Below are 21,779 nucleotides of genomic sequence, written 5' to 3'. Positions count from 1 at the left end.
ATAGGGGTGACGAGCTTTAGCCAGTAACCTGAATCCCAGGGGTGACAGGTGCAGATCATCTCTGGCAAAACATTGTGGTTTGTCGATCATGTCTTCCCAGGCAGACAGATACTGGATCCCCTTTGAATGACACCAGAAGCTTATTCAGTTGTTGAAGTCAATCATTTTGTCCTTATACTGTGGTATCATTCTGGGTGAAGGCAGGATGCTACTCAGGGCTAGGGTCATAACTGCCTGGGCCACATGATCCAACAGCTTTTTTATGTCTCTTTTCATGTAGTCCAGTGAGGTATGTCTCAAGTCATTCACTCCAACATGGACAATGACAGAGTCGTATTTGTACTTGGAGTGACTTGAGTGCATGCGTTATGTGGCGGATCCTGGCACCAGACAGGTAGCTGACTGTAATTTTCTCCTTGTTCAGCTTGGTGAGTAGGACATCAGTGTGCCTGACTATAGAGTCAGCTATGACTAAAGTGTTGGGTACATTGTCTTGCCTTAGGGCTGTTGTTGGGTGGCACACTGGTGTTGTGAGCTATGTGTCACTTTGGTTGTAACTGGTGTTTGTTTGCGTTTCAGCTTCGGAAGTCCTTGTAGCTTGGGCAGGTTAATGTTAAGGGCCTCCGCATATGTGGGTTTGGTGTTGCTATGTGTGGGTGTTGATGGTGTGGGTTTTGAAGGGCTTTGCGTTTTTTGAGGTGTAGTGCAGGTGTTAACATTCTCCTGTTGACTGTCTAGAACAATCTTGGGTGGAGAGAGCTTTGCTTCCAGTTTGGCTATGTAAGTGCATCTCTCACAGGTTGCAGTGTTGGGTAGTAAGAGGAGAGGGTTGTCTGTGTACATGAGGCAGTTACCACATTGCCCCAGTATGCCCATATTCACCAGGTGGACAGGAGAAATCACTGGAAGCTGACCCTTGGACATGCCTGTTTAGGTGTTTTTTTTGTAAAGTACAAGAGCTGTTTTTCCTTACCTTTGTAAGGTACTTTGCAATTATAGGCTTAATGCCTACAATTAATTTCTCCTTGTTGACGAGGAGAGTTGAGTGCTTGTCTCAGTTTCAGGCTTCCTAGTGCTTTCCAGCAGGTTCTAGAGCAATTGCTAGTCACAGGAGTTCAGATGTTAGTGATACTACTGAGAAACCAGCTAATTCTAAGGGGAAATTTGAAGAGCACACTTTCTGGCACCTGGAATAGTTTAACCGTAGACCTGCGGTGCTGCACGATGCGAAAAATGCACACATTTTTTAAGCCATAAAGTTTAAAGGGATAGAAATCAGCCTAAAAAGGCTAATAAAATTACAGTTTCAGAGTTAGAAACCACTCCTCTAGTGTTAGATGGGCAGTACAATGCTCATCACTCCCACTGGTAAGCAGTAGGACTTCCCTCTACCACAGCAAGGTCTGGATAGCTCTGAACACAGAAGATAAAGTCCTGAGACTAGCAAAGCCTGGGATCTGGACTATACTGGCTAAGAAAGGTGGGAAACGAGCAAACAGGATAGTATTTTTTTTTTGTTAAAACAGGCTAAACAATGCAATAATACAGTAAATAAACACAGAAAAGACTAATGCACTTGTGTGTGGTCCTAAACAGTAAATGCAATTAAAACTCTACAAAATTAGCAATTTAAAACTTTTTAAGTGAAGCAAGGCAAGTGCACAACTGAAAAACGATTTAAGAGGCAGTAGAATAAGTAGCTAGTCTACATATACAGAGAAGTCTATATAAATAGAAAAGCAGCTAAAACACACTTAAACAATTCAGTTGCAGTGCAACCTAGAGCATTTGAGTTGTAGCAATATTAAGGCAAATAAAGTTTTAATAAATGCACTAAAATATACTCTATATTTCCAAAATGTTTGAGAAGCACATTCAGAAGACAAGGAGATTCAGGCATCTTTTATATTTAAAGAAAGGGAGACAGGAGGAACAGAAGGCCTTCTCGGATGTTCTCTCTGTATTAGGTAGAATGAGCTAATGACATTAGACTGGGGGGAGTGTCCCAGATCAACTGCAAAGCCACCAAGTATAACAGGGAGGGAGGGTGGGGACCAATACTAAAGCTATTAGCCTACACTGTTTTAGACAGTAAACACTACAGAAATCTTTATGACAGCAGTGAGCCACAAAATGAAAGTTTTTAAACAGATGAAGGAGCAAAGAGACTCTACAGAATGCTTTTAACTGCAAACAAATCAGTTACCCATGCAGATTAGTCAATAGCAATAAAATACAGTAAAAAGTATGCAGCAGGCAATAAAAAGTGCTATATATAAATTGCTAGAAGCAATGACCAGTATAAATAAGCCAAAAAACAGGATACTTATCTCATATCAGAGTTGTAGTCAGTGCCCCTCCTCCACTCTGCTCTCATCAGTTCTTATAGTTACTATGCAGTATTTTACATGCCACTTTAATCATCACTTTTTACACAGCAGTTTCTGCTGTAGACTGAACACAATGCCTCTGATTCTTTAGCAGAGAAGTTGAGAGGCAGGACTGATAAATTGTTTGTTGGCCTACAAAGTATAAATTAAGACATAAATGTAGACAAGTAGATAACTCTGTGTTTTGAATAATTTAGCTAAATCCCTATATCAGAAAAACAGTATAGGTTTTGTTAGTACAGACGCCTAGAAACTAGCCTGTGATAAGTTCCCTGCCACAGAGGGATTGAAACCCTGAACGTGCTGGGATATCCTGGGTTCGGCTAGCAGCCTGGGTGATGGAAGAGATAACTAGGGATGGGAGAGGAATGATTAGTAAGGCATATGCCTTTTCATCTTTCTCGGGGGGGGGGGGGTGATTAATGGGGGCAGTTGGACCACTGATGGAAGCCAAGGGCCAGAGGTGTAGAGGCACCTTCATTTGGCAGTGTGGGCTTTGCAAACTGAAGAATGAATCAGTGTGTAAACCAGGAACAAAAAACAAACATAAGCAAGAAAAAAAGTGAAAATGTCCACAGCCCAAAGATACAGCAGCCACAGCTCAAGAGTGTTGAATCGAACTTTAATGATTGAGCCCGTGATCTAGAAACTCATTCAATAAATACACCCCACTAAAACCACATAGGCAAACTAGAACCAAGTACAAACCAGGAAATCACCCCATGCATCAAAAGAAGGAACTAATCAAGGGCCAGTTTATCCGATTGGCCATGATGGTGTCGGATTCCATCTGTTGTTTTAAGGAATGTGATATTTTGGAGGACATGTTATTGGCAAGGGGTCCCCTGAAAGGATTAACATATTTAATCAGAGGTGAAGTGACCAACAAAAGGGAAAATGGTGTTATTGTCCCCCTCCTACATTAATTCTTCACCTCTGTTGTTGAAATGACAGCGGATAAACAGCCCCAATCAGTTGAGTAAAATCTCGCCTTCATTACATATTACTGTCAGGAAGAAGACCTGATTAGGGAAATATTGAGCATAAATTGGTCGATTTTTGTCATGCTTTGTTGATGTTACTAATAAGATTGGATCATACCCAGAGATTGCTTTTAGAAGGGGCAGACTATATGTCAGAAATTTAGAGTTGTTTTTATGTGGGAAAAATTCAAAGAAAATTCAAACCTTCTGAATGGGAGTTTTTAAGAAGGGAAGAAAAGTAAACACAGCAGTAGAAAAATAACTTACCTACACCTTTAAGAAAAAAATGGATGATCTGTGTGACACACTTTGTGAATATGTGGCAATTGAATCATGTATGCTCTTCTAGTGAAACAGAGCAATGGTATAATGTTGACCAGTTATATGACATCAAGACAAATTTGATCAGTAAGAAATTATATTATCTGCATGAGCTAGTATGGCTTAGGTAAAACTCTAGTCCTCTCCTTAAGTACAAAATTTAAACTGTAAATTTCAAATGTGTTGGTGCAGTATGACTATCCTGAGAGAGCTCATAATGAACTTAAGGCTTGTATGCATTGCCACATAGCATATGAATATTTGTAGTTGATTTATAATATTTTTTTTTCTTGAAAGGCTATTACTTATACATAGTGTTGCTTACATTTGAGTATCCTGTTTGTACAAGGGCTGCTGTAGATCTATTGCTCCGTTAATGGGGTTTCTGTTTTATATCGATAAAAATGTGCATTCCTTTGATGATCAGACTGGGGACTTAAAGCTATGCCTTTCTTTTTCATTACCGGACTACCAAATTCTTAATGTGGTTGATTTGGGTGCTAGGTCCATTAATGATCACATCTGGGGCTTGATGCTCTGACCACTCAGTGCCCTTTGTACCAGCACCTAGCCCTGTAGGACACCATTGGTCTCCTTCATGTTATCTGATGCTGCCCCTGCCACCTGCACTCTGTGCGTTCTGTCTTTTTTTCCCTTCTTATCAAAGGATTCTTGAATGATGATGCATTTTACTTTGTATGTATTTTATGGTAGCAATGATTACAGAATGCTTCTGTAATTGCTATAGTTACTGGAATGTGAATATGGAATTGCTCAGTTTTTTATTTTAGTTTTTGTTTCTGTCAGATATGTCGGACTGCTTATTTATCAAAGACTCACTTTGAACTGAAACTCAAAAAATTTTAATAGCATGCAGTGAAGAGGGAACAAATGCTTCGAAGTGTTTTATCATTCAGGGAGCAGTTACTTCACAGATGCTCCTTTGGTGAGATTTTGTTGGACTGTCAGGTAAACAGCATCAGAAATAAGTAACTTATTTTCACTTGTGGAAACGAGTTTGTTTTTTGCATCTGTTGCTGAATCTCTTAAGTTTACATTATGGTCTTGACAATGTGTACATACGTAAGAATCCTAGGAAGATCAGTGCTACTGAGTCTTGAGACCATTATGCCTTTCCAGTTCTCACCCTTTGCTATACCTCCCCTCTCGATGAAGACTAGGCCTTTCAAACCCAGTGTGAGTTTGTGAGTATTCACCCAGTTATCTGAAGGAAGATAGTGTATCAGACTGCTTTATCTACAGAGGGACTCTACACCCAAGGTAATGCAGTCTGTCTCTCCTACCTGTTTTACTTATCTGCTAAAGCAGGTTTAGATTCATTGTTCTGGTATTTGTGGAACTGTTTGGTTTGTATAGGTACAAGAAGAGGTCTTAGACCACTGGGCCCCTGACTGCTTGGTAGGCAAGGCATAGTTCTCATATGAAGAGCCTATAAGACAAAGAAAAGGGGGACAGAGGATTATGGTGTTTGTTAATCAGAGAAGGAGTGTCAGGTGGAGCTGTGCATGATGATACTAAATTTCTAAGTACCAGGTCAAGAATATTTTACCTTCTAGATAGATTAGTAACAGTCTGCCCTATTGAGTTATGTTTTTATTCGATCTAAAACATTCTGTGCATATCCTATATTGGAGGTGTAGGCACTCCAGTCAATTGAACAGTAGTTAGTCTCCTAGAATGATGGAGTTTTTGTTTATAAGGAGTATATCCACAACATTTATGAACCTATCATGAATTTCCAGGATCTTGGAAGGTGTTCAATAGCATGCAATAAACTGATAGTTGTTTTTTTTATAGTGTGATTTTGACTTAGATTCTCAGAGACCAGCAAATGGAGCTCATCAGTTTATAGATATGATCGTTGACAAATATGGATATGCCACCACAGCTGACACTGGGTTTGAAGGCATAGTAGGTGCAAAACATAGATATGGAGGGAGTACTTTCTGGGCATGTAAACCATGTCTCAGTGATTGCACATATATGGATACCTTCCTGATGCTTGAGTGCCTCGGGGTTGGGCAGCTTGTCATTTAGACTTCTGGCATGAAACAGAGCTACTTCAATTTGACCCTGTTTTAATATTGATATGTTTACTATATTGGAATGTTCATTAACTAAACTTTACCTGAAAAGACCCAATGATTGGGTAACAAGGGCTTTAGCCAGTATTTGGAAGCCTTTGAATGAGAGGGGCAGACCATCCTTTGCGAAGCAAGTAGGGCTGTCTTGCATTTCATTCCATGCTGACATATACTGGTTCCCTCTAGAATGGCACCAATTATTTATCCAGTTTTTGAAGCCATTCATCTTTTCTTTTTATGTAGACATTGATTGTGAAGAAGGGAAGATTCCACTCATTGAGAGGGTCTTGCTTGCATATGTAACTTAAGTTTGCCACCCGACCTGTTGTCAGTGGGACACTCGCGGGTTAAGCTGCCTCATCCCGTTGCCCGTTGTGCAAAGTAGTGGGACTTGAAAAGTCCCACTTTTCAATCTCACTTAATTGCCGTGGAAATGCCACAATTACTTCTGGCTTTTCCATGGCAATTCAGTTACGTCACCAACCCGGACCTGCAGGCAAAGCTGCTGCCTGTTAGGTCCGGGTTCTTTAATTCATGCAGCAGTTGGCTGCAATTCATGAAAAGGGTGGGGATTGGGGCAGGAAGAGCCCTGCAAAGATCGCGGCTGTAGGAGCGCTTTCTTTTAAGTGCGTCTACAGCCGCAAACAAAACGACCGAGATTTGTTTTTTGTTTTTTTTTTTCTAACGAGCCAGCCAGCTAGCCATCCATCCATCCAGCCAGCCATCCATTCATTCATTCATTCATGCAGCCAGGCATCCATTCATTCAGCCATCCATCCAGTCATTCATCCTTCCAGCTGCTACTCCCACCAACCAGCCAGCCACTGCAGCAGCCAGCCAGCTAGCTAGGTAGCCACTCCAGCAGCCATCCGTCATACCCATAACAGCATCTCCTTCACCGCTCCTGTGGTGATGTCATGGTAGATAGTGTGGCCAGTGTCATATTGGCCACACCCCCATTTCCCACTTTGGCCCCGCTTAAAAGGTGGCAACCCTATTTGTAACATGCTGTACGGTACCAATGAAGGCTGTCCTCCTTGTTAAACGTACATAAATCCAAACACTTCTTGGTGATAATCCAAAATGCGATAGCCAGGTTGCATTCAGTTAGATTTTATTACAAACCAAACAAAATAAAATAAAACAGATTTAGCACTTTCATCTCCTAATGCAGAAACTTCATCAGAATCATCTGCTTTACCATACTTTCATCATTTAAATAATGTTGAAGTTCATTCCATTGGCTGGTCAATTAATAAAACATTTTTAACCCGTCATAGTACTGATTTTTTACAATTTACCTTTGAAACAAAAATGGATGAAATACATTATTTAGATGTTAGGATAAATAAAGATTATGAAAATAAGACATATAGATCCAACATATATAGAAAGGAATGTTATTCCAATTCATATTTGCATTATCAAAGCAATCACCCCCATTACCTTAAAAAGAATATCATAAAGGGGAAGATTTTTATTTAGCGTTTTTTATTAAGGTGGTTGGTGGTGACTGATTTTGTGATTACTATTTGTAACATGCATGGAGAGCTTAGGAATCTCTCTCTGCATCTCCCCATAGTTTTTTCACTCACTCATGCACAACTACCATGTTATAGTTACATTTATCTAGTGCAAGGATCCTAAGGGTCCTTGATGTGTCTGAGCCTCATAGCTGAAATTCAATTCACAGTCACCCTGACGTGCCTAGTGAATGGGAATGTATGTCTCTCACTGTGGAGCCCCCAGTCACTTAAACATTTTTATTTGTGGTGTACCTAAATTGAGGTCCTTTGTCTCGTGGTGACTTACGTGACTCAGTGTTTAATGTTGATTTCTGCTGCGACTTACTGGTTTAGGAGGCCTATGTATAGTTTTTTTTTTTTTTTTTTTTTTTTTTTTTTTTTATTACAGTGTTGGCATACAACATTATATTTTGTGTCAGAGCTGGGTGCAAATTGTGTGGTAAGTTAGTGTGATATAATCTGTGCTTTTTCCTGGGTGTGATGCCTTCATATATTTGCACCTCTCAGACAAAGAGTTTTGTGTTTAGTAAATGTTCATTACCTATGAGCATAAGGTGGTTGTTATATTTCTTTAGGATACCTAATGCTATTAGGCTGACAACAGAGGGAGAAGACAAATATGCCAATCTTCTTAATAATGTGAGGATGGCAATAGAAGGGAAGGGGGGAGACACGTAAGCTGACCCTTCATTTTGTCTAGTGTCAAATAAACTTGATTTGATTTACGGAGAGATACAGGGCTTAAGTAAAATAGATATTCATGGTTTGTTGACACAGTTACTGATCAGAGGTGGATAGTGTCATTACTTACAAGTGTCTATTTAGGTAAATTTGTAACTTGGTTTTCTGTGTGACTGTAAGCACAGCTCTGCAACCTTCTATAACAGGTAATGTTTAGTTTATTTCTAGTGGCTGTGGGCTAAGGTGTGCAATGCAGCAGTGCTAGGGGCTACTATGAGTTACTTTTGGGGTGATAGGTGCTCTACTCAGGGCATTATGCATCTTTGTGCAACTTGTTGCACCTCTACATAAAAGCCTATTTACTGATAGAGTTTGGGTGAGTTGGTTATATTCATAAAAGTTATTTCTGTGGAGTGCTCAATTCAAACTTGTTGCCTAATACAAAATAAATAGGGAATAACCAGTAGTGTTTTATCGTCCCTAAAATAGTCGAAACTACACTTCTGTCACTATGATAATCACTACAAACTCTAGATGACTCACACATCTTTACCTTTGAAAAATGACAAAAACATAGCAAGTAAATGCAACACTGATTAACTCACTTAACACAGAAAACACTTGAACGGCAGTGCAAAATGTACAACAACTCCAGTTAATAGCTGTAATTTCAGATTTAGGGTTAAACACAGTAATAATGCAGAAAAAACAACAGAAACCATTCAAAACTGATTTAAACAGGTAAACACAGCAGAGAAATCACTTGAAATAAAGTACATTTGCTTCTTCTCCACTTCACCACACACATGCATGTGTATGAAAACACATGCAGTGTATATATGGAGTTAAGTTTGCCGAATAGCATTAACATTGACATTCATAATATTGACACCAAATGATCGAAATTATGCACATTGACACACTACTATGTATGCATCAAGCTTCATTCTTGGCTCATGCAAAAACCAAACAACGAAAGATGAAAGAAAACATTTTTTTTTTTGCAGGGGTGTATCCTCCACACTCAATGCTTATTATATATGCTAACTCCAATTCATGGGGAAAGGGCAAATTTTCAAACCCAGAGAATCTTTCGATCTGCTACTTTTGTCGACAGGTGTCATCCTTCTGTTTAGTTGACCAAAGCACCGTTCGACAAAAGTAGTGGAATGTGCACATGTGTACAGATAGAAACACACACACACACACACACACACACACACACACACACATATACACTTGTTTATTGGATGGTGCTGTTCAAGAGGCATGCGGAAGCCCCTTCTGTTGATTTACAAAATGCACTGTATTTTAGTTGTGATGGACATGAAGTTGAAGAATGCTTCCAATTTAGGTGGGTAATGGAGGTAGAATGTCTTAAGTCTAAATGGAAAGAGAATGTAGAATGGCTTAGCAAGCAGAGAGGTGAGGGAAGACAACCTATGATGTTATACGAGTGATGACAGAATATGGTGCAGCGGGTGAAGATTGTTTCATGGGGAGAGGTGATAGATAAGGTTTACAAAGTGATGCTGGTCAGCCAAGTCTTGGAAACATGTAGTGACCCCAGGGAGTTGGTGGGAGGAAAGCTAATGGCCTGGAAACTGAAGGACCTGTAGGAGGAATATACAGTGTCAGCTACTGAAGGAGATGCTAGAGAGAGAGAGACAATATTATTAGTCTTATTGCGGGTATATTTGTAGGTTTTTATGAGAAGTGATGCAGTGATTTGGTTGCCGCCTCACAGCAAGAGGTTCTCTGGTTTGATTCTCAGCTGGGACTCCTCCTGTGAGGAGTCTGCATGTCTTTCCTGCATTTGGTGTGGGTTTTCTACTGGTGCTTTGGTTTCCTTCCATAGGTTCGTAGGTTCATGCTAGGCTATCTGCCCTGGGGCAATTATAAGCCTAGCCCAGTTCTGTATGGCTTACGCCACCCCTTGATTTGAGTATACTGTGCCTTTTTAAGGTTTAGTTTACTGTGCCTCTGTCTAATAGTGACATGGGAGTAATCCCTGGGACAAACCTACGATCCCCCATCCACCTATCGAGATTCTTCTTGAAGAGATTCAGTGAGGTGCTCTGCCTCACATGAACTGGAATTCTATTCCAGAGCGAAGGGAGCCTCTGGGTTATGAACCTGTCCCTCCAGCAAGTTCTATTTATTTCTGTGCTGAGGTTCAAGTCCCTCGAGCGTGTGGCTCTAAGGGATTTAGATTTACTGATGTGGGGCATGTCCATTAATTCTGGATTTGACATAGCTTTGTATGTCAGGCATAGATCGCCTCGAAGTAGGCGGTATGCAACTGAGTAGAGCTGGAGTTTTTTAACCGAGCAGCATATGGCATCTGTTTGAGACCCTTGATCCTCTTGGTGAGATACTTTTGGGGTCTTTCTAATTGCTGCAGGTGTCGGGTAAGGTACATCCCAAAAGGGGCATTGTATTCTATGATGGGCCTGATGAGGGATGAATAAAGGGGCACGATTACCTCTCTTGATCTAGATGTGAAACCCTTCGTGATGAGGTGGGCTATGTAGAAGGTCTTTCTAACCACTTTGGCAATGTGGTTTTCAAAGGAGAGATTGCTATCAACTTGGGTCCCCAGGTCCCTAATAACTTTCTCTGTACTTAATGGGTTTCCGCCTATGTGGTAATTTGTGGGCACATTGTTTTTGCCAAAGGGTATGACTATACATTTTTTGGCATTTAGCTTTAAACCATGGCGCTGGCACCAGTTATCTGTCTCTGTGAGACCTTTTTGAAGGATGTTTGTGTCAGCTGGAGAGTTGATTATGGCGCCCAGTTTGCAGTCATCTGCGAACTTGGTGAGCCATAGTCCTCCCACGTTTGCCTTTACCTCGGAAAAGTATATACCGAACAAGAGTGGTCCCAGGACAGAACCCTGTGGGACGCCACTTGTGACCGGTTTCGAGTCGGACATGGCTCCAGCAACTCTCACACTGTGGGTTCTGTCTTTGAGCCAGTTTGCAACCCATCTTGTGACATAGGGGTTTATATTTAAGCTGGATAGCTTATCTATGATGCCCGAGTGGGGTATTGTGTCAAATGCCTTTGCAAGGTCCAGATAGGCTGTGTGGACTACCTTCCCTTCATCTATGGCTTTGGTGACTGTTTCGAAGACGTCAACCAGGTTCAAAAGGCAGGATCTGCCCTTGACAAAGCTGAACTGGGTAGGATCTAGTGTCTGTAGGTCCCCAATGTCTTTGTTTATGAGTTCCATGATGATCCTCTCCATAGCCTTGCAGACTAAGCTAGTCAGGCTTATGGGGCGATAGTTTCCAGGGTCCGTAGAGGCTCCACCTTTGTGGAGTGGGACCACTGTTGCTGTACGCCATTCTGTGGGCACATATCCTGTAGTGAGGTTGAGATTGTATAGCTGTTTTATTTGAGGGATTAGTTCCTCTTGGAGTTCATGTAGGACGCAACCTGGGACGCCATCTGATCCCATGGAAGCAGTGTTTTTTGCTTTGGAGAGGGCAGCCTTCACCTGAGTATCAGAGATGTTTGGGAGGCAGCCCTCTGCAGGGATAGATACTTGCTCTTTGGGGGGGGGGGGAGTTTGCACTGAACCTGTCTGCCAGGATATTGGCGATGTCTGTGGGTTCAGTGTATTTTTTGTCATTTAGAATCAACTCAGAACAAGTCTCGGAGTTGCATCCCAGGTTTCTAACATAACTGAAAAAAGCCTTGTGATTGTCTTTGGTGTCCTGTGCAATTTTTCTCTCGAAGCTGGCCTTGGAGGATTTTATGAGGGATCATAATTTTTTGCTAGTACTGATCAGAGATGCCTTCCCTATTAGGGATTTTGCTCTATCATGTAGTAGCTTCCTCCTCCTCCTGTTGTACAGTTTATTTCTGGCAGGGGTCCACCAGACTGGATGCCTGCCTTTGGATGATTGGGTCTTGGTTTTGTTTGGGATAGCATGATCCATGCATTCCTGGAGATGTCCGTAGAATGCGTTTATATAGGATTCTGCAGTTTGGGCCGTAGTTTCCACTGGCCCTGGGGCCTTGAAGGATTCCACTTCGGTTTTGAGAAGTGAGAAGTTCGCTTTTGAGAAGTTTTTCACTGTGGTTTTCTGGGCTGGAGTTGGGATGTGGACATCCAGTAAAATTAATTTATGGTCTGATCTTACCAATGAGGGATATACTTCTGGTGTGGAGCATAGAGTCCCCATGTTGGTAATGATCAGGTCTAGTATGTTGTCCCCTCTTGTGGGAGTGGTGACTAGTTGTTCCATAGCATTTGAGTTTATAATTTCCAGGAACCTTTGGGCTAAGGTGCTGGGGCTTAAGTAGTGCTCCCAGTCAATGTTTGGGTAGTTGAAGCCGCCCAATATAATGGTGTTCGGAGAGATCTTCATGTTCTCCAATGTTTTCAGGAAAGCCGAGTGGGATTCCTGACTTTGAGAGGGTGGTCTGTAGGATGTTATAAACTGAAAAGCAGTCTTGCCCACTGTTAGTTGCACATGGATGATCTCCGATACTTCGTGCAATGCCACTAACCTGGAGGTGTGGATATCCTTGATAAATATGGAAACTCCCCCTCCTTTTGTGGTTCAGTCTGGGTTTTGGGGCCGAAAAGCATGATATGAGGTATAGCCTGGTAGTGCTGGGGTGCTCTCTGGAGCCTTGAACCAGGTTTCTGTCACTGCACAGATATCGATGTTCTCCATACTGAGGAGAGCTTCGAGTGCGTGCATCTTGAGGTTAAGACTTCTGGCGTTTAGCAGCATTACCCTTCATAGGTTCATAGGTTCATAGGTTCATACTAGGCTATCTGCCCAAGGGCATTTACAAGCCTAGCCCATCGTTTTGTGGCTTACGCCACCCCTTTAGTATGGGGAACTATACCCATTATTTTGCTGTGCCTCTGTCGAGCAGTGACACTGAGGTAATCCCTGGGGTATATCTGCGATCTCCCATCCATTGGTCAAGATTTCTCTTGAACAAGGCCAGCGAGGTGCTCTGCCTCACATGTACCGGGATTTTGTTCCACAGCATAGGGAGTCTTTGGGTGATGAATCTATCCCTCCAGCACGTCCTATTAATAGCCGTGTCGAGGTTTAAGTCTCCGACCTTGTGGCTCTGATGGATCTAGATTTTTGAGGTGAAGCATATTCATCAAATCTGGGTTTGACATGGCCTTGTATGTTAGGCAAAGGTCACCTCTGAGCAAGCGGTAAGCGACTGAATAGAGCTGGAGTTCTTTCAGTCGGGCAGCATAGGACATATTTTTGAGACCCTTTATCCTTTTGGTGAGGAACTTTTGTGGCCTCTCCAGCTGCTGCAAGTGTCGGGTCAGATACATTCGAATGGGGCATTGTACTCAATCATTGGTCTGATGAGTGATGAGTAAAGGGAGACTATGACCTCCCTTGATCTAGATGAGAATCCCTTCATGATAAGGTGGGCAATGTAGAAGGTCTTCCTAACTACTTTAGCTACATGGGTGTCGAATGACAGACTACTATCAACCTGGGTCCCCAGGTCCCTGATAACTTCTTCTGTGCTCAGTGGATTGCCACCTATTTGGTAGCTAGGGGTAACCTTGTTTTTCCCGAAGGGTATGACTATGCATTTTTGGCATTTAACTTTAGGCCGTGGCTCTGGCACCAGTTATCCATTTCTGTGAGACCCTTCTGAAGGATATCTGTGTCAGATGTGTTTTCTACTATGGCGCCAGTTTGCAGTCATCTGCAAACTTTGTCAGCCATAACCCTCCTGTGTTTGCTTTTACTTGGAAAAGTAGATGCCAAACAAGAGTGGGCCCAGGACTGAGCCCTGTGGGACACCACTTGTGACAGGCTTTGAGTCTGACATGGCGCCAGCAACTCTGACCCTGTGGGTTCTGTCACTCAGCCAGTTTGCAACCCATCTTGTGATGTATGGGTTAACATTTAAGCTGATGAGTTTTTCAATGATACCCGAGTGGGGTATTGTATCGAAGGCCTTAGCCAGATCGAGGTAGGTTGTATGGACTGCCTTTCCCTCATCAATGGCTTTGGTGACTGTTTCAAAAAAGTCAACCAAGTTTAAAAGGCATGATCTGCCTTTGACAAAGCCAAACTGGGTTGGATCCAAAGTCTGCAAATTCCCTATGTCTTTATTTATGAGGTCCATTATGATCCTCTCCATGGCTTTGCAGATAAGGCTTGTCAAGCTAATGGGCGGTAATTTCCAGGGTCGGTGGAGGCACCGCCTTTGTGAAGTGGGACCACAGTTGCAGTGCGCCACTCCTGGAGTGCGTATCCAGAGGTAAGACTTTGATTAAACAGCTGTCCTAGCTGTGGGTTTAATTCCTCATTGAGTTCGTGGAGCACACAGCCGGGGACACCATCAGGTCCCATGGATGCTGTGTTTTTGCTTTGGAGAGAGCAGTTCTCACTTGGGCGCTGGAGATGTTTGGGGGCTGAAATCGTTTGGTATAGATATCTCTCCTTTTGGGGAGGGGAGAAGTTTGCACTGAACCTGTCAGCCAGTATGTTGGCAATGTCTGTAGGATCAGTAATCTTCACATCATTTTGAACTAGTTCTGAGCATATCTGGGAGTTTCCTCCTAGGTTTCTAACATAGCTAAAGAAGGCCTTATGATTGTCTTTTGAGTCTTTAGCTATTTTTCTCTCGAAATTTGCTTTGGATGATTTTATGAGAGCTCTTACTTTTTTACTTATAGTGATCAAGGGTGTCTTACCTTTTAAGGATTTTGCTCTATCTTGTAGTAGCTTCCTCCTTTTGTTGTAGAGTTTATTTATGGCTGGGGTCCACCAGACTGGACGCTTGCCTTTGGTACAAAGAGTCTTTGTTTTGCTTGGGATTGCCTTATCCATGCAGTCCTGCAGGTGCTGGTAGAAGGCATTTGTAAGTGATTCAGCGGCTTGAGTACTGTTTTCCGCGCTCGGGGCCTTAAAGGAGACCACACTAGTCTTTAGAAGTGTGAAGTCGGCTTTTGAGAAGTTCTTTACTGTGGTCTTTTTATTTCAGGTGGGGTGGGATGAAGACCTCCAGCGAGATTAGTTTGTGATCTGATCTCACCAGTGAGGGGTATACTTCGGTGTTGAACATTGTGCTCCCATGTTCGTGATGATGAGATCAAGTATGTTATCTCCTCTTGTGGGGATGGTGACTAGTTGTTCCATGGCATTTGAGTTTATGAATTCCAGGAACTTTTGGGCTAGGGTGTTTGGGCTTGAGTAGTGTTCCCAGTCTATATTAGGGTAATTGAAGTCACCTAGTATGATGGTGTTTGGTGATACATTTATCCCTCTAGTGTTTTCAGGAAGGCCATGTGAGGTTCCTGAGTTTGTGAGGGTGGCCTGTAACATGCTACAATTTGCAGAGCAGTCTTGCCTATGGTTAATTGCACCTGGATGGTCTCCGATGCATCATGCGTTGCCACCAGTCTTGAGGTGTGGGTGTCCTTGATGAATATGGATACCCCTCCTTTCTTGGTATTGTCCGGATTTTGGGGCGGAACGCATGATATGAGGTAAAACCTGATATCGCTGGGGTGCTCTCAGGAGCCTTGAACCAGGTTTCTGTCACAGCACAGACATCGATGTTCTCCATACTGAGAAGGGCCTCGAGTGCGTGCATTTTGAGATTTAGACTTCTGGCATTGAGCAGCATTACCCTTAGTTTTTTCCTTTTTGTGTTCTAGGGTGGTAGGTTTAGAATTTGAGCCTTGCCTAAAAAGGCACTATGGGGTGGCAAGAGCCTTTGCCAATATCCGAATCCCAGGGTGACAGGTGCAAGCCGTCCCTTGAAGCAGCGTGGCTTGTCCAGCATGTCATCCCAGGCAGACAGATACTGGATCCCCTTTGAATGACACCAGTGTTTAAGCCAATTGTTAAAGCTGATCATCTTATCTCTGTATTGTGGCATCATTCTTGGTGAAGGTAGGATACTGCTCAAGGTCAGGGTCATACCTACCTGGGCTACATAATCAGAGAGCTCCTCAATGTCTCTTTTCATGTAGTCCAAGGAGGTACGTCTCAGGTCGTTTACACCAGCGTGGACAATGACTGAGTCATATTTGTACCTGCTGTTGAGAGACCTGAGTGCTTGCGTTATGTGGCGGATTCTAGCGCCCGACAGACAGCTTACTGTGACCTTCTCCTTACTCAGTCTAGTGAGCGGGACGTCAGTGTGTCTGACTATGGAGTCACCAATGACTAGTGTGTCAGGCATTGTGTTTGGCCTTAAGGGCTGTGACTGTTTGACACTCTGACTGTGAGGTCTATGTGTTGCAGGTGTTGTGTTCTGAGGTGGTGGTTGTTTGGGTGTCTGCTTTGGTGGCCTCTGCTGTTTTGGTAGATTTTTGATCAGAGCCTCCGAGTATGTCTTTGTGTGTTTATGTGTATGATTTGAGGTTGTAATGGTACTATGTGAGACTGGGTCTATAGTGTGTGTGGTAACCTTCTCCTCCTGACTGGTCTTGCCAGTCCTATGTTGAGAGAGCTCAGCCTCCAGTTTGGCCGTATAGTTGCATCTCTCGCATGTATTTGTGTTTTGTGGGAGGAGGAGAGGGTTGTCTGTGTACATGAGGCAATTGTAACATTGCCTCAATATTCCCAGGTTCACCAGCTGAGCAGGAGAGGACACTAGCAACTGATCCCTCGACATGCTAGACGGATAGACAAAAAACTTTAAAAAAAGATTCCGGGAGATGTGGGTGACCGAGAATTGGGGGGTTGCCTTTTTGGGGTACTATCTATGACAAGAGTGCCGTATCAAGGTAATAAGTACCTTAGTTTCTTGTTCCTTGTGCTGTCTATGGGGGTGGATTTGACTTTTGAGCCTTGCCTAAAAAATGCACTATGGGGGTGGCAAGAGCCTTTGCCAATATCGGAAAGCCCAGTGGTGACAGGTGCAAGCCGTCCCTAGCGAAGCAACGTGGATTGTCGAGCATGTCATCCCAGGCTGACAGACACTGGATCCCCTTTGAATGACACCAAAATTTTAGCCAATTGTTAAAATCAATCATTTTATCTTTGTACTGTGGCATCATTCTAGGTGAGGGTAAGATGCTGCTCAAGGTCAGGGTCATACCAGCCTGGGCTACATGATCAGAGAGCTCCTCTAGGTCTCTTTTCATGTAGTCCAGGGAGGTACATCTCAGGTCATTCACACCAGCATGTACAATGACCGAGTCATATTTGTATTTGCTTTGGAGTGACCTGAGTGATTGCATTATGTGGCGGATCCTAGCACCCGACAGGCAGCTCACCGTGAACTTCTCTTTATTTATTTGCTTATGGAATTATCTTCTCTTCTAGAGTTTCAAAGGCATGCATCTAGAGTGTTTCTCCCAGGGCCTCTGCTGAAAATTGGCTTCGTTCCAAGATGGACTTTACCTGTAAACAAATGTTAAATAAAATAAATAAGTAACTGTGGAATAGTTCAAGGTTTGTGAAAATGGAGGAAAGAAGATATGGTATGAGAAGGAGAACACAGAAATAGAGTAGCAGAGGGAAAGAAAATGAATAAGGAACTCACAATGGAAGGGTATACGAGTATGAAAAAGGGAAATGCTTTGAAGGATTATAGTTTTCCAATGAGTCTTTATATATAAAATTTCATTTAAGGAGTAGGTAAGGCACATTGAGAAACATGTTTAATGAAACTCTAGAAGAGAAGATAATTCCATAAGCAAATTGGCAATTGTGTGTGTGTGTGTGTGTGTGTGTGTGTGTGTGTGTGTGTGTGTGTGTGTGTGTGTGTGTGAATGAGCAAATATGTCCTGAGACAGACTAGTATCGTCTCAAGTACTGTTCTCTAGGACTTTCACACATTGCTTGCCAGGGCTGGCTCTAGCTCTCTCTCTCTCATGACTCTAAATAGGATAAATCGGGTATCAGAAAATGACAGAATGAATGATTGTTTTAAGTAATGAATGTGAATATAGTGCACTTAATATCATTAACATTTAATTTATCTTATAATTTTGTGTCAACATTTGTATTTATTTTTTCATTTAATTTTATTACTAATGCTGTTTATAGTCTACATTTCCGAAAGCAGAAATCATGTTTGGTTTTCATTGTAGTAATATTTCTGTGGTCTAATATATAAATCCTATAATAAAATACAGTGATATCCAGTCTGCAGACTGCAACGTTTATCAGGTAGCCTCTATTATTTTGCAGTCGTTTTTTGAAGCAGAAAACTGCGGTGGTGGTGCTGTGGTAGCGTTGTCGCCTCACATTAAGACCTTGTCCTGTTCGATTCTCAGGTAGAGCGTCTTCTGTATTGAGACATGTGTGAATGGGCGTACCTTCGTTAAAGGTTGTGCGTCAGGGCCGGCAACTCTGCACGTAAAAATCTACTGCCAGTCATTAGCGGACCGGAGTTCCGCTGTGGCGACCCCTAACCGGGAAAAGCCGAAAGACGCAACATGACCTCAATATATTAAGGAAGGAAGGAGGAAAAACATTGCAATGAAAATATCTTTCTGCATGCTTTGACTGAAGACATTTTGGATCCTAGAAATTGCTCTAAAAGGCCTACCCTTTCTGAGTTTCGAATCTCAAATGGTGATTTAGTGATCTCAGTCCAACACTGTGTTCAAGTGAACAATCCTTACTTTGTGTGGCTTATTTTGTTGGAACACAGACTGCTCCAAGTATATAAAAGGCACTAGTTAAGTACTGTAATAGTTCTTGTTATTTTCAGTTCGTTCTTCTTCATCTCATACATCTGCTGTAGTTCAGTTTATGTAGTGTGCTTTCATATAACTAGGAGAAAAGTTCCTAACAACAGTCTGAAGTTGATAACTGTAGTTTGCAAAATGTATTGCCTTCTGTCTTTGAGTTGTACAAGCCTTGGGAGTTGCGGAACAGCTGTTTTCTGTCACTGCCTAGTAATTTTATAAAATAAGAGAAATTATAACTTGGACATGTTATTGTAAATTGCAGAGTAAAATGTACATTTGATAAGAGTACAGTATTGAATGTGTTTGTGGTTTGGGAACATTTTCTGTTTGGGTTTTTGGAAATCTATTATACTGAAGAAAGCTTGCTGAGTAAAACTGTTGTACAGGGTATTATATTGATTTCAAATGAAAGATGAAGCTTGTTATGCAGACAGTTGGAACAGAAATATATTGATATCCTCCAAAGAGTCCACAAAATGAAAATGTAATTTTAGTCTGTTTTTACAAAACTGAATGAACTCCATTGAAATAGCAGAAATGTTAACTGGGTGTATTATAATGCTTTTGTCAAAGAATCTGGTTACTGAAAGAGAAGAATATGAAAGTGATGCCTTATTTTGAATATCTATGCATAATTATCTGCTTGTTCTTTTCCTTGCTGAATTCTGAGAAGAGCGGGTAAAATGGAATGCCCAGTGTTCTTCTTCATCTCCGATGTGTTGTGACTATCTGTCACAGTTCCAGCATATTGAGGTGGAAATAAGTAGCTCTGTGTATTTCCAGTGGGACTGCTTTGGATTACGATAGTGGTACCCTTTCACAGTGCACAGATTCAGCCCCTGTTTTATAAAATACTAAACTAACCAAAAAGTTCTTCATAGCCATCGCTCTTCCCCTCTAGCAGTTTAAATGGGAAATGCAGATTAACACTGAGATGCCAAGCTATTTATCAGTGTGTGTCTGAGCAGTTAGCACACTTTGCCTGAAGAGAAAAAGTCTGTGTGCTGTCTTTTCACAGCAGGTGCTTGGATTCATTTTTCCAAAAATTAAAATTGCAGTACAGAGTAAGAGGGTGCTGTATTCCTGAACATGCTTTCCCATGAATGACATGTTAAACCAAGGTCCTATCTGCCTGATTTGGTGGTAGTTAAAGTAGATATAAAATTTCCATGGCACTTACTAAAGAGAAAGTGAAATCCCCTTAGTAAGTATGAATTCTGTGTTCTCTCTCCCCTGAAAACATGTCACAGGGCTTGTACAGCTAACCCAGTCAAGAAAACATAAATATTTGCAAACGTTCCAGTGACAGTACTACTATATACCTGCTTCTTAGCACCAGCAATTCTGCATAATTTTCAGTAAGGGGAGAGGAAATATATTAACTCTCAGAAATTTCCTTGCATTCTGTCAGAAGTTTGCTTCAGTATTTTCTTAATCCTGCTGAATTCATTTACCAAAAGACAGGTAGGCCTTGGCTAAACTGATGCCCTATACAAACGTCTTCATGGCATCCTCCCCTAGCACATTGCAGGATGCTTCTATGGTCTCCCCATCCTGGCGTACCCACACCACCCAGACTACTTTTTTCTTTGTTTTCTCACAGTCTGTCTTACCCTTTCAGGTATTTCATGCATGCATTCAACACATCATAACTAGGTAAGACGAGAGTCTGATAATTGTGAAGGAAATAACCATGTTAAGCTGGGGATCTAGCAGCAGCCAAAAATACAAGCTCCGAGTTTTTTTTTTTAAACAATCCATTCATCCAATGATGGCCTGAAAAAGAAGGAAAGAAACTCAGTCTTATTCTTCATGAAGGTTTTTTTTCCTGTTTCCTTTTAGCATACCCCAATTTACCAGTATTGCATTATAACAGAGAAGGAAATAACTGAATTAAGCCATGAGGGTTCTAGATGGTCTGAGCTTTATTTCGGATTTTTTTTAGGCAAACTTTTCATCAAATGATTGCCTGAATAGTAATCCTCATTAAGGAAAGAAATTCAGTGTTGTTCTTCAACTTTACCTTTTTTCTGTATCCTTTCAACAAACACCCTAACTGACCAGGACTGCATTGCAATAATTGAGGTTCCACTCAACAGTAGTCACACATTAAAGTATTCTAAGTTACTTTACAGAAATCATGTTAATACTGTAACTGCACACTAGACTTAGAAAACCAGATAGTGACTGTTTAAACTGCCTCGAACTTCAATACCTACTTCATTGATACTATTAGCAAACTTATACCAGCTTCCAGTGTTACCACTCCATTACCTCCCACCACCCCCTCACTACAAAACTGCCCTTTCTTGCTAACACCCATCCCTACTAGCTACATCAAAAAGCTTCCTCTCAAACTTTAACCTTGCTCCCCATCAGCTGACAAATTGCCATCTGTATTCCTAAAGGCTGCAGCTAACTCCATAGCTTATCCAATTTCCATCCTCATAAATCACTCTGTCTGTGAATCCACTCTGCCAACTCTCTGGAAGAAATTCCACACTATACCTGTCCACAAAGGTGGAAACTCTGTAGAACTCTCTCTAATTATTGCCCAACTGCCATACTGTGTCTCCCCTCTCCAGAATTCTTGAACATTGCATGTATAAACAAATCCTGCCCTTTTTCACTCAAGAAAACCTCATCACCCCTACCCAGCATGGTTTCCGCCCCCATCACAGTACTGCTACCACTCTTATTTCCTTTTCTAACTCCATCTCCCATGCCAGAGACAATAATAAACTTGGTGCCATGCCTCTTTTTAGACCTCTCCACAGCCTTTGACACTGTCTCCCACCCCGTCGTCCTCTCCAAACTTTCTCAACTAAACTCCTCCCCTGCTACTATCTCCTGGTTCACCAGCTATCGCACTAATAGACAGCAGTCCGCTCTATCCACCTTTCTACCCATAAAAATGGGTGTTCCTCAAGGCTCAGTTCTTGGCCCCCTTCTTTTTAACATTTTTACTAACCAGCTCCATACATCCTGTCCTCAGTCATCCCTCATACAGTAGACCGATAAATCCACTATCATCACCATTGCTTATAACCCCGCTGAACTATTTACCCTAACTTAAACCCATTTTAATCTAATTGAGACTT

At 41.9% G+C, this 21,779-nt stretch overlaps 1 protein-coding gene and 1 pseudogene across 1 annotated transcript in view; both read left to right on the top strand.

Moving 5' to 3' along the window:
• The window catches only part of MAD1L1 (mitotic arrest deficient 1 like 1), a 4,750,917-nt gene that overhangs the window by 4,371,009 nt on the left and 358,129 nt on the right, over positions 1–21,779 (top strand). The gene's annotated exons all lie outside the window — the stretch shown is intronic.
• Positions 1–21,779, top strand: part of LOC122817300 — a 137,156-nt pseudogene that overhangs the window by 70,434 nt on the left and 44,943 nt on the right.

This window comes from Protopterus annectens, chromosome 12.part0 (assembly GCF_019279795.1).
Source record: "Protopterus annectens isolate FY-2018-M chromosome 12.part0, PAN1.0, whole genome shotgun sequence".
NCBI lineage: Eukaryota > Metazoa > Chordata > Ceratodontiformes > Protopteridae > Protopterus > Protopterus annectens.
The sequence above is the reverse complement of the archived record's forward strand: the minus strand, read 5'-3'. Positions and strand labels throughout refer to the sequence as shown.